This window comes from Octodon degus, unplaced genomic scaffold (genome assembly GCF_000260255.1).
Source record: "Octodon degus isolate 3935 unplaced genomic scaffold, OctDeg1.0 scaffold00010, whole genome shotgun sequence".
NCBI lineage: Eukaryota > Metazoa > Chordata > Mammalia > Rodentia > Octodontidae > Octodon > Octodon degus.
In genome coordinates this window covers 24,936,080-24,948,928 of record NW_004524586.1, presented here as the reverse complement: position 1 = coordinate 24,948,928, position 12,849 = coordinate 24,936,080, and the positions used below count along the sequence as shown (strand labels likewise).

The 12,849-nt window shown below is 39.7% G+C and overlaps 1 protein-coding gene and 1 pseudogene across 5 annotated transcripts in view; both read left to right on the top strand.

Annotated features, from left to right (window-relative positions):
* Inpp5f (inositol polyphosphate-5-phosphatase F) overlaps nt 1-12,849 on the top strand; it is a 147,884-nt gene that overhangs the window by 34,978 nt on the left and 100,057 nt on the right. The window lies entirely within an intron of this gene.
* Nucleotides 9,498-10,685, top strand: LOC101565430 (annotated as a pseudogene). Its single transcript, XR_192364.2, has one exon. The product of XR_192364.2 is annotated as a target of rapamycin complex 2 subunit MAPKAP1-like (transcript).

The following is a 12,849-nucleotide window of genomic DNA, read 5'->3' as shown; positions in this document are numbered from 1 at the left end:
TTGTACAACATAGTGACTTAAAATAAAAAAGGACATAGTTGTAGTTCAGTCTGAAGGGCTTGGTTTCTTTCTCTTTTTTTCTTTTCTTTTTCTTTGTTTCTTTCTTTCTTTTTTTTTTTTTTTTTGAGACAGGGTCTTGCTGTATAGTTCAAACTTCCTATGAACTCACTTTGTGACCCAGGCTGGCCTCAACCTTGGGGTAATCCTCCTGCCTCAACTCTGGAGTGCTGGGATTATAGGCATGTGCCATCACATTCTGCAAAGTCTTGGTTTCAATCCTTAGTATTATGAAAACAAAACAAAATAAAACAAGGGGCTAAGGATGTAGGTCAGTGGTAGAGTACTTGCCTAACATGTGTGAGCCCATGGGTTCAAATCTGTGGCTCTGAAAAAAAACCCCACCCAACTAAATTTATGTCTTGGTGCTTATAGGCGATTTTCTTCCCTTGTACAAAGGTTTATTTTCTTTAAAATAAGAATATTATTTACATTATAGCACTTCTACAACAATATATCATTCAAATATAGAATATAATGTAATTCAGATATATATTTTATATTTTCTCATTCAATTTGATGTCAGAATTTTAAATTTTTTTATCCTTTTTTTCCCCCCATTTGAACCCAGGACCTGGTGCATGCTTTGCCACTGAACTACATTCCAGCCCACAGAATTGCCTAGATGTAAAATTTTCATTGGTGACTAAGTTTCTGGTTAACCTTTAAGAGTCTTTAACTTTAGTTTGACTGATCCATCTGGTTAGTAACGAAGTTGTGGAAGCAGGCAGCAAAGTGAGAGAAGTACTGTCTTTGGTATCTTCTTGTCTTTTTTTTCCGCCCTCATGTTCCTTTTACTCTTTCGTCAGGTACCTACCCTAGGTGCTGCATGATTCATACTTCTTTCTTTGCCCCTTGTTCCATTAATTTGTACATTAATTTTCCATTAATTCCATTAATTTTTCCCTTCACTATAATGTGAGCCTCAATCTCTTTTGTGTAGACATCCTACTCTTATCACAGAAGCAATTCTTGATTTTGTCACAGGGATGTGATCATAGTTCTGAGCTTTCCCAGAGGTTTTTTTTTTTTTTTTTAAATAAGCATGTTTCCTATTTCTATAAGTATTTCTTAAATGTCATGGTGGAGCCCTGTCTTTTTAGTCATACATCCTTTGAGGCAAGTGAGTTTGCCTCATTTGCTATTCTATTACTCCTTTTTCTAGTCATGAATTCTTATTTTTGGACTCTAGTATCTTTTTCTTTTTTTTTTTTTAATATTTATTTATTTATTTATTTATTTATGTGTGTGTGTGTGTGTGTGTGTGGCCAGCTCAGCCCACCAGGGGGCGGGGCTGGCTGGCATGTGGTGCTGGGGGTTTGAACCGCGGTCCCTGTGCTTTGCTTAGCTTAGCTTGTTCTAAGAAGGTGCTTTAGACCACTGAGCCATCTCACCAGCCCCTCTAGTATCTTTTTCCATAGTAATTTCAGTAGTATTAACAGTAAAGTTTGTTCTTCAGGCTCAGACAATGGGGGAAATTATAAAAGTGACTTTTTATAGTCATTCCCTTCTTTATATTACTTTTGGAATTTTTATCTTATTGAACATTCTGAAATACTTCCAATCAAATTATTATGAGGGTGTGTTTAAGAAAGAAGATTCTTGATAAATATGTTGAGTTCTCCTTAAGTAGTAAATGCTATTAATTATCAAATTTTTTTAACTTTACACACACACAATTATATACAAGTAATACCTATGATATACATTATATCCACACACATGTATACCTATATATATATGTGTGTATATATATAAATATATAATCAGTTTTCATTATTTGCAGTAATTATATTATACAAAATCACCACAAGCCTCAAATTAGTGCATATTGAACTACTCTGATGACATTTTTGTAAACCAGTCAACATGTAACCTTGTTCTATGTGTTTATATTTAAGTACTCACATATGGATATATGCACACACATTTTTTTCTTTTCTTTTTTCTTTTTTTTTTTGAGACAGGAGTTTACCATGTAACTCAGGCAAGCTTGGAACTCACTATATAGCTCAGTCTGGTCTTGAGTTCACAGTGATCTTCCTGCCTCAGTCTCCTGAGTTCTGGGATCACAGGCATGTGTCACTACTCCAGGCAGGACATTTTACTTGATCTGTGTTATTGATTCATCAACATCAAACTAAACTGATGACCAGCAACCCTAATACCTGGACTAAGTTTATCTAGTACACATTTTCTCTATAAGGCACATCGTAACCTTCTTGTTCTTGGGAACAATAGACTGCACTTGAGCACTGTGAAAGTTAAACCTAATTCTCAGTTCAACTAGATTAAGAGACTCCTGGCAATGTGGCTGGGTTATGGGGGCACTATAGGTACTGGTGGACTAGTGCATTGCTGTTCATAGGTGTGTGGTCTGGAGGTGGCACCCAGTTAGACGTAGGTTAATCAGGGTAACCCTTTCAAGGGAATACATTTCGCTGGCGGTCTTTCTCTGTGCTCTGCTTCCCCACTGCTATGAGGTAGCAGTTTTCCTCCTGCGTGTCCTTCTGTCAGGATGCTCCTGCCTTGAAGCCAGCCTGCTGCAGACTGGGAGCCAAATAAGACTGCCCTCCTTTAAATTGTAGGTATCAAGTGAATTGTAACAGCACTAGGGAAGCTGACCGATGCAAATATTATGTTGAATGCCACTTTATTATTGTTTTTTTTATTTTTTATCCATTCATAAATTACTTTTATTTCTCATTAAATGAGCAATTATTACCATATTGCTAACAGATATATTTATTATTACATATCCATCAGTGCTGCTTGCAGTACCACTTGAAACATATATATCGTCCTAGAGACAATTTTCCAGTGTGAATGCCATTTTTAACAGCAAAATCACCAACCAAAAGTAAGAAAATACAAACTGTGGCAAAAGTAGACTGCAGACTGAATACTTGCTTGCAAGATGACATAGCCTTATTTGACCTCATCTGGTCATGTGTGCATCTGGTACGTCAAAGTTTTTGTGTGTCCATTAAGGTCTGCCAGAGTAAAACAAGTGTTGATGTTAGGGTGGCAAAATAGGTTTTGGCAAGCAGGGAAATTTACAAATAAGACCTTATGAGTAATAAATGCTAACTATGTATAATTTGTATAGATATAAGATGTGATTGAAAAAAATGGTAAATGTTTAAAATTTTTAAAAAACTTATTACAGTAAAAGACACAGTGCCACTAATTTCTCTTAAAATACCACACCCCTGGTTCAGCACATTCATCCTATCGTTCTTAATACTTTCTGAAGCAGTTCTGGAAGTTTTTTGTTATTGTGCTGTCGTTGCTGCTTTGATATCCTGAGTTGATTCAAAAGATTTATCTTTTGGGCCAGTTAGATAGCTCAGTGGACTAAAGTGCCTGCTTAGGCACAGCATAGTGGCTAGGGTTTGATCCCTGGCTTGAGGTGCCAGCCCTGCCCCTGGGTGCCCTGAGATGGTGATTGAGACTGGCTTTGGTGGCATGCACCTATAATCCCAGCACTTGGGAGGCTGAAAACAGGAGAATCACTATGAGTCCAGCCTACATAGTGAGACCATGTAGACCCTGTACTAAAAATACATAAAAAACAAAAAAAAAGATTTGCCCTTTGTGCTCATTTTGACTTTTGAGAAAAGCCAGATGCTGCATAGTATCAGACCTGGTGGATGAGGAGAGCTGTAATGATTTTATAGATGCCTTTTTTTAGATGGCATGTATGATAAGAGTATGTACTATATTTTATCATATTCCATAAAGACATTTGTGAAAGACTTCCAGAGCTACTTCAGAAAGTGGCAGAAATGATGGAATTAGTGTGTTTGAAGGTAGAGTATTTTGAGGGAGTTTCATGGCAATATGTCTTTTTTTTTAAATTTAAACATTCACCATATATTTTAGTCACACTTCATATATATGCAAGTTTAACCCAAGAATGTTTTTGGGTGGGGTGGGGAGATAGCTCAGCAGGCCTAAGTGCTTGCCTGGCAGGTACAAGGTCCTGAGTTCAATGCCTGGAACAAAAAAAAAGGTCTTGGGGAAACATTAAAAACAATTACAAAAAAACATACAGTAAATTCTCATTTAACCTTGACATGTAACAGCTATTGAGAACAAAGAATGAAGATAGTTCTTTTTTGGTTTTTAAAACAATTTTTATTATTTAATTGACTTTGTTATTGGGTTTATTAAGAAGCTGGGTCTCTTTGTGTAGAGGCCAGTCACCTCCAATTTTGAAACAATTCTTATTCCACTTTTCAAAGCAAAAGTTTATTTTTATGATGATAAATTTGTGTCTTGAGTGAAAATCCTGATTTTTTTTTTTTAATGTGGTAGAATTTGATAGGGAACTAGAGACTACATTAAATTTTTTTCCCTGGTCTGTTAATGACTACATTAAATTTTAAAGATTTGAGAAAACATATTAACATTTTAGGGGACTAAGCTACTGCTATGTGGAAAATGTACTTTTATGTAGAAAATCATTTTGCACAGTAGTGTTAGACTTTTTTGGCTTTTAAAGCTAAATGAGTTTATATTTTTATAGAGTACAGTAGATTAATTTTCTGGCATATCTTTATTAGAGCTTCAGTTCCTTATTAATTTCAGTTCTAAGCTTCACAGCCTAAGCTTGACTATCCTCCTAATTGCACTGCTTGGTACATTTGAAATAGAGCCCTTTAAAAATATCTCTTGCCCTAGATCTCTTCTATGAGTCATTATCAATTTTCTATAAAGTTTAGAAAATTTTAGTAAGCAACAGAACAACTTTTCTAGAACACTACTGTGTTTGAAAGATGAACAAATCTATAATAATTAGCTTTTTAGTCACTGAAAGCATGTACTGTACTTTTTGCTGCCAAAAAACTGGCATTGAAAAAGCCACTACTGGTTTTGTGGTAGTATTAGTAGTTATTGCATTAAATTGATGTATGGTGCTTCCAGAAGTACATTCAGGAAATATAGTGTTCTAGTTCCATTAAGGGGTAAAAGCATTGCTTCATTGTACTTTCACAGAATAGGGCTTTAAATCCCAGCACTGGCGAGGCGGAGATGCAGGAGGATCACTGTGAGTTCGAGGCCAGCATGGGGTACAAAATGAAACCCTGTCTCCAAAAGATGAAAAAAAGAATAGGGCTTTAAAAGTAGAACATAAAAAGTTACTAAACACACTATGAATTTATATATTTAATAGAAATTTAAATTCATGCATAAACCTACTTTATAAATTTGTGCTCATGTTCTTTAAAAGTACTAAATGACCAATTAAACAGCTTATGCAACAGGTATCAACCAAATTGTTTTATGTTGAGGACTAAATAATTAAGAGAGGGAAAGGAGAAGAGCTAGGAAACATGACAGTGGTAAGCTATACAGTTATATGTAGAAGATGGGTAAGGCAATGATCCTGAGAATCTTCAGAAGGTTTTTGAAGCTAGCAGTTAATTGGAAGGATTCTCATCCTGACTAACTATATATACTGACACCTGTGAACTAAGCAACTACACTGAAGAAGGCAATTTTTAATAGTAGGTTCATGCTTGGAGTGCCTGTCATTCTGGTCTTCTGAATATGGGCTGCTTGTCATGACATGCCGATTGCTGCTGTGCTGTCTTTCGGGTAGATGATTGTTCAAAAAGAAGGGGGTGATGAATGAAGGCAGGAGACAGGAAAAGGAATGTTGCGGGACTGTCCTGTTTCAAGGTTGTATATGGTTAGATTTCTGGACTTATGTGTAAACATAAGAATTATATAATTCTTTATTCCTATTTTTAAATATATTTTATTTTTTAAAAATGTTTTTTCATATCCTGTAGGGACTTAAAGTTTAGCATATCAATGCTTGATGAAAAACACCTGTTCCATGTTACGCCTAAGATGTTTGATATTCAGACAGATAGTGAGGTTAAGCTTAACAGCCTAGGTTGTATGGTAATAACTGTAAGCTTCTCTTCTGGAGGGTTAACAACCTAAGTTTGCAGACCAAAATATTAGAGAAAAGGGAGGGCTGCAAGGAAAGCCAACATTTTGGCCCTAGCCTTCCAAGGTCAATTAAGACTCAGGACAGATGAGAACTTGTACTGTAACATCATGTAACTCAGTTGTGTCCCAAATTTTCTGATCAAGGAGATTATGGGGCCAAAGAGGAAAGTGATCGATGATGTAGAGTGTGCCAAGGAGAGTCACATGGAGAGAAAACATTCTCTCAGGCTTTCACAGAGAGCACATTGGCCAAGCAATGGCTATGACTCATCCACATGGCTGACACAGACAAAGTTTCTACAATCTGAGGTACAGGGTCTCAGGATAAATCCTGAGGGGATTTGATTGACCTTATCAGATCCAAAAGCTACAACTCTTGTTGTGTGCATAGGTCTTGCTTTACCTTGGTCTTAACCATCCAGCAGAAAAGTATAAAAATGAAGTGTAAGAAGTTATGCCATGGTGTTATGTTAAGCTGTAGGGGACTCAGGTCAACAATTTCTGACATTGCCAGTGAAGCAGAAAGCCCAATACTATTATGGACTACTGGACTCTTCGAATATTTTGCTGGGTTCACACACCTATATTCAAATGACGGAACTAAAAAAAGAGGATACAGATGAATGTCCATTTTGTATCTGTGTATTCAAAATGGTTAGGATAGATATATAGTTACATTCTCTTAATGAATAGAGGGATTTGTTCTAATAGTGTTTGAAATAGGATATCATGTCTGCATCTTGTACAGCAAATAACCACTAGGAAAAGAGTATGCAATGTGTTAATTATTGAAACTGTCCTACCAATTTGATTTGAAACTGCCTCATTGCTATTTGTTTCTCAATAAAATTATGGAAAAAATTGTTTTATGCACACTTAAATTTAAATTCTTACCAAAGATTTGTAAAAAGAGTAGAATCCATCAAACTGGAACATAATTTGTCTTCAGATAAGTTATTATAATATTACCATTTTTAGATTTCTTCAAATGAATAGCACATTAATAATAAAAGTATATAGTTCTGTATCTTCTATTATATATAGTCTGTTTAGATTGTGGAAACAGCTTACCGTAGAGCAGGTGGCTTATAAACAGCAGAAATGTTTTTCTCACAGCTCTGGGAGCTGGAGTTCAAGATCAAAGCACTAGAGGACTCAGTGTCTGGTGATTTTTTTGTTTTTTTTTTTGCAGAACCAGGGATTAAACTCAGGCCCTGCTCATTCCACTGAGCCATCTCCTTGGCCCCTCAGTGTCTGGTGAGAGTCTGCTTTCTGTTTCACAGATGGCCTTTGCTCACTGAGATTGCGTGGTAGAAGAGGCCCTGTTTCTCATTTTTAGGTCACTAACTCTTTCTCTTGTGGATGAAGTCCTGGAACCTGATTACCTACAGAAGTCCCGACCTCCTAGTAGTCATTGTTCTGGTGATTAGTATTTCAGCATATTGACTTAGGAAGAACAAAATATTTAGCTTATAGTATTCCACTTTGGACTTCCCCAAATTTATATGCTTTTTTTCTCTCTCTCTCTTTCTTCCTTCCTTCCCTTATTTAGTAGAGAATCTTACTATGCGCTTGGGCACGTAGTGATCCTCCTGTCGCAGCCTCCCCAGAACTGGAATTATAGGTGTGTGCCACCATGTCCAGTTTCCGTGGCCAGCATGGTGCACCCAGGGTTCCATGGCTGCAATGGTATGCAGTACTGGGGATCGAACCTGGGTCCTTCAGCTTGCCAGGCAGATGCTTATACAGCTGAGCTAGTTCCCCAGCCCCTTTATATGCTTTTCAGTTGCACAATACACTCATTACATCCCAGCAGTCCCAGGAGTCTTGACTTGTTCTAATATCAACTCTAAAATCTAAAATCTAGAATTTCATCTAAATATCACCTAAATTAAGTATGAGTGAGACTCAGGATATGATTCATCCTGAGGTGAATTGCTCTCTAGGCTGCCAACCTGAAACCAAATAAATTACACACTTCCAAAATACAGTGGTGGGATAGATATAGGATAGGCATATCCATCCCAAAAGAGAAGAAAAAGAAAGGAGAAAGGGATAATGAAGTCCAGGTTAGTCCAAATGATGAGACTTTTTTTTTAAGTAAAGATTTAATTTGATTTTGAATATGGAAATTGAAAGGCTTAAGAATAATTCTTTTTTAGGTGAGTGCTATACCCCAAGCTAGTAGGGTAGAGATCTCAACTAGATCCATTGAAGTAGATTAGATGTCTTGCTCCCACAGTGCTACCCAGTAAGAGTTAAAGCCCTAGGATTCCGACGGTTGTTACCATGCCTTAAGGTAGAGGCCAACTGTCTGTACTGTTGAAAATGAATCAGTAGTTTTCTTTCTTTTTTTTTTTTCCTTTCTGTATTTGATACAGGGTCTACAGGGCCTCACTACACAGATCATACTCCTAGTGATCCTCCTGTTTTCAGCCTCCCAAGTGCCTGGATTATAGGCGCAAGCTACTAGGCTTAGTCTCGGTTGCCATCTCAGCACGCCCTGGGGGCAGGGGAGTGGGGCACAGCACACCATGGATTGAACCGCCATCTCAGCATCTGCCTAAGCAGGCACTTTAGTCTGCTGAGCTGGCTGGCTGGCCCTCATTAGTTTTCTTTTTATTATTTTTTTAAATGTGTTTAGTATAGGGCCTACAGGGTCTCATTATTCAGATCAGACTTGCAGTGATCCTTCCTGTTTTTCAGCCTCCCAAGGGCTGGGATTACAGGCACACAGCACCATGCCTAGTCTCAATGCTTTTTGTGGGGTGAAGCCCACATGGCAGGCCCAGGAATTCCTGGCCCATGTGTCTGCCTAAGCAGGCGCTTTAATCTGCTGAGCTATCTGACTGGTCAGTTTTCTTTTGATACAGGGAACATAGCCTCAAGATCTCTGAATCTGCCAGATGTGGTGGTACACATGCTGAGGCAGGAGGATTGCCACAAATTCAAAGCCAGCTGCAACTACACAGCAAGACCCTGTCTCAGAACCTCCCCCGCACACCACCATCCCCCTCAGAAAAACCCCTGGGTCTCTTTTAGGGTTGTTCTTCCTTTTTCTTGAAGAATAGTGCACATTCTTAGGCAAACATCCCTGTCGTTCATAAAATCTAGAGTGTGACAGCCATTCTTTACTTTTTTCTCAGCTCCTTTCCTTTCAGTTCACACTGACAGTTTTCCTGTGTGGGTGGCTGTGGTTCACACTCACACTGATCTCCTTAGCAAAGGATGCTTGGACATACCCTTAGTATTCTGTCATATCTATATGTATATCTGTGTCTTTTTCTTGTATGGATAGGCTAAGAATTTTAAATCTTTTAAATTATACTTCTGTTTTGCTTAATAATTATCTTAATAATTATTTTTAATTATCTTTAAATATTTCTCAAATTTTACAATAATGTCAGAAGAGCTAAGCCATGACATTTTACTTAGAAATAATTTCAGCTAAATATCCAGTTTCACGTCCAAGTTCTGGAAAACAGTCCATACTATCTGTCTGCCTGGAGCAGTGCCCTCTGCAGCTGAATAACCCCTTTAATGAGTATTCCAAATTTGATGGCAAGGGTTATGTAGGCACAACTGCAACCAAGAAGATCGATGTCTACCTTCCCCTGCACTCGAGCCAGGACAGATTGCTGCCAATGAGCGTGGTGACAGTGGCCAGCGCCAGGGTGCAGGACCTTATTGGGCTCATCTGTTGGCAGTATACAAGAGAAGGACGGGAGCCAAAGCCCAATGACAATGTCAGTGCATACTGTCTGCATATTGCTGAGGATGATGGGGAGGTGGACATTGATTTCCCCCCACTGGATTCCAATGAGCCCATTCATAAGTTTGGCTTCAGTACGTTGGCCCTGGTTGAAAAGTATTCATTTCCTGGTCTGACATCCAAAGAGTTGCTCTTTGTTCGAATAAATGCTGCTCATGGATGCTCCCTTATTCAAGTGGACAACACAAAGGTCACCATGAAGGAAGTCTTGCTAAAGGCAGTGAAGCGAAGAAAAGGATCTCTTAAAATTGCAGGCCCCCAGTACTGCCTGGAGAGCAGAGTGAGCCCAATGTCGCTGTGGACCTGGAGAGCACGCTGGAGATCCAGAGCGCATGGGAATTCTGCCTGGTCCGTGAGAACAGTTCAAGGGCAGATGGAGTTTTTGAGGAGGATTCGCAAATTGACATAGCTGCAGTACAGAATATGCTCAGCAGCCATCATTACACGTCATTCAAAGTCAGCATGATCCACAGACTCCAATTCACAACCGACGTGCAGTTAGGTCACGCAATATTTAAACTAACGTAGCTAAGCAAGCATGATTATAAGCACCTCTACTTTGAATCTGATGCTGCTACCATCAATGAAATTGTACTCAAGGTTAACTACATCCTGGAACCACAAGCAAGCACTGCCTGGGCTGACTATTTGGCTCAGAAACAAAGAAAACTGAACAGATGTACAAGCTTCAGCTTCCAGAAGGACAAGAAATCAGGGCAGCAGTGACACTGGCCTCCGTCCCCAACCTGTCATTGCAGCTCAGAGCCCACCTGCCAGGGCCAGGTGGCCTTAGAGCCCACCCCAAGCCCTGCAGTGCCCCAGGAGGCCAGTCTTGGGCTCGGAGCACAGACCTGGGGCACAATGGGGAAGGCGTGCAAGGGTACCTAGGCTGCTGTTTAGGGGACCGGATGTGGGACCGCAGTGGCTTTGAGCAGCAACATGCAAGGGCCAGGCCACCCCCAGGAGCCACAGGCCACTCGGCCATCTCCACTGCGTGATGACCCTGTCCAAGGCTGTACATAGCCACCTGGACATTTCCTTGCAACTTGATCAAATTTCTTAAATGAAGAACAAAAGTGTACTTTTTTTTGCTTTTTAATAAACAGGTATACTCTAAAAAAACAACAACCCAGTTTCATTTCTTGTACAAAATGCTGGAATATTAACATACTTCATCCGACTTGTTTGCCACTTTTATGATTTCTATTTTTTTGTTCTTTGAGACAGGGTCTCCCTATCTATTATTCTAGCCAGCCTTGAACTCAGCCTGTAGTCCTGGCTGGCCTTGAACTTGCAGTGATCCTCTCACGCCAGCCTCATAAGTGGTGGGATTACAGGCGCTTCCGCGCCTGGCTTTCTTGCCACTTTATAGTAAGACTTGCTTCTCTGTGTTGTGCAGTAACATGCTCCTTATGTATGTATACCTTAGGTGGGCCTCTACTGCCCTTACTTTATCATCCTTACATAGTATTCCTTGAAGAGATTGAGGCTCTTGCTATAGCTCTTTTCTCTCCGAGCTGTCACCAGAATTACCTTCAGAAGTCCATCCATGGCAGTGCAGGGTTTTCCTAGCAGGTACCCCAAACTTCCAGGCTTTATTTGTTACCAGCCCTACAGCTGTCTTCACATTTAGGAGGTGTTTGTTATGGCAGCACCACCGTTTGTTTGTACTAAAATCTGTATTGGGACTCTCCAGAGAAACAGAGCTGGGGAAAGGGATAGAGGAATGAATGAGTGAGTGCATGAATGAGAAGAGATTCATTATGAGGGGTTGGATTACATGGTTGTGAAGGCTAAGAGGTTTCTTTCTTTCTTTCTTTTTTGGTACTGGGGATCAAACTCAGAACCTTGTACTAGCCAGGCAGGAGCTTATCCTGAACTATCTCCCTGGCCCAAGGTTTTGTGATATACCATCTGCAAGCTGTTATACCACAGTATAATTCCAGTCCAAGTCCAAAGGCCTGAACACCGGGTGGAGCCAGTGGTGTAAGGCCTAATCTGAATCTAAAGGTCCACAGTTCAGGAGGGCTAATGTCCAAGGGCAAGGGAAGATGAGTATAGGCTCAGAGAGCAGATTAGTTTCTTTGTCTGCCTTTTTATTTTCCAGACCTCAGTGGAGTGGATGTGGCTCACTCAGATTGGTGAGGCTAGTCATTCTTTTGACATTCAAATACTCTTCTGGAAACACCCTCACATAGCCGGAAATACCAGCTAGTATATCTAGCCCAGTCAAGTTTACACATAAAGTTAACCATCCTGTGGGGTCACTTAAGGATGCTTCACATATCTGAAAAAATGAGATCAGGAAAATGTTACTTCTTTTTTCCTCTTTTCCCTTCTGTGCTGGGATGGAACCAAAGAACTTCATACATGCTAGGCAAGTGCTCTACGACTGAACTGCACCCGTTGCCCAAAGATCCTATTTCTGATAGCAGCACTCTAGAGTATATGAAGAAGTAATAACCAAGAATTTTTCAGAAACACTATGGATGTCAGCCACAGATTAAAAAAGTACTTTGAACACCAAGGAGAACGAGAAGAAAAGAACATGTAGGTACCTTACAGGTCAGTGGGTGAAAACTAAAGACAGAGGACAGCCTAAAAAGCAGCCAAAGGAAAACACACATGAAACATAAAGACCTGTAGTGAGTCCTGATGGAAACAATGGAAGTCCCGAAGACAATGGAATGACATTGTTTAAAGTGTCTAAAGGGCTAAGGATATAGCTTAGGATATAGCAAAAGGATAATGATATTCAGTGGGAAGGCATAAGGGGCCTGGAAATACAGCTCAGTGGCACAAGCGCCTGACTGGCTGGTGCAGGGTCCTGAGTTCAATTTTTTTTCTTTTTTTTTTTTTTGGCGGAACTGGGGATTGAACTCAGGCCCTTGTGCTTTGCCAGGCAAGCGCTGATTCTACTGAGCCATCTCCCTGGCCCCGGCCAGGTCTTCTTGATCTTATTTATTTATTTATTTATTTTATTTATTTGTGTGTGTGTGTGTGTGTGTGGCCAGCTCAGCCCACCAGGGGGCGGGGCTGGCTGGCATGTGGTG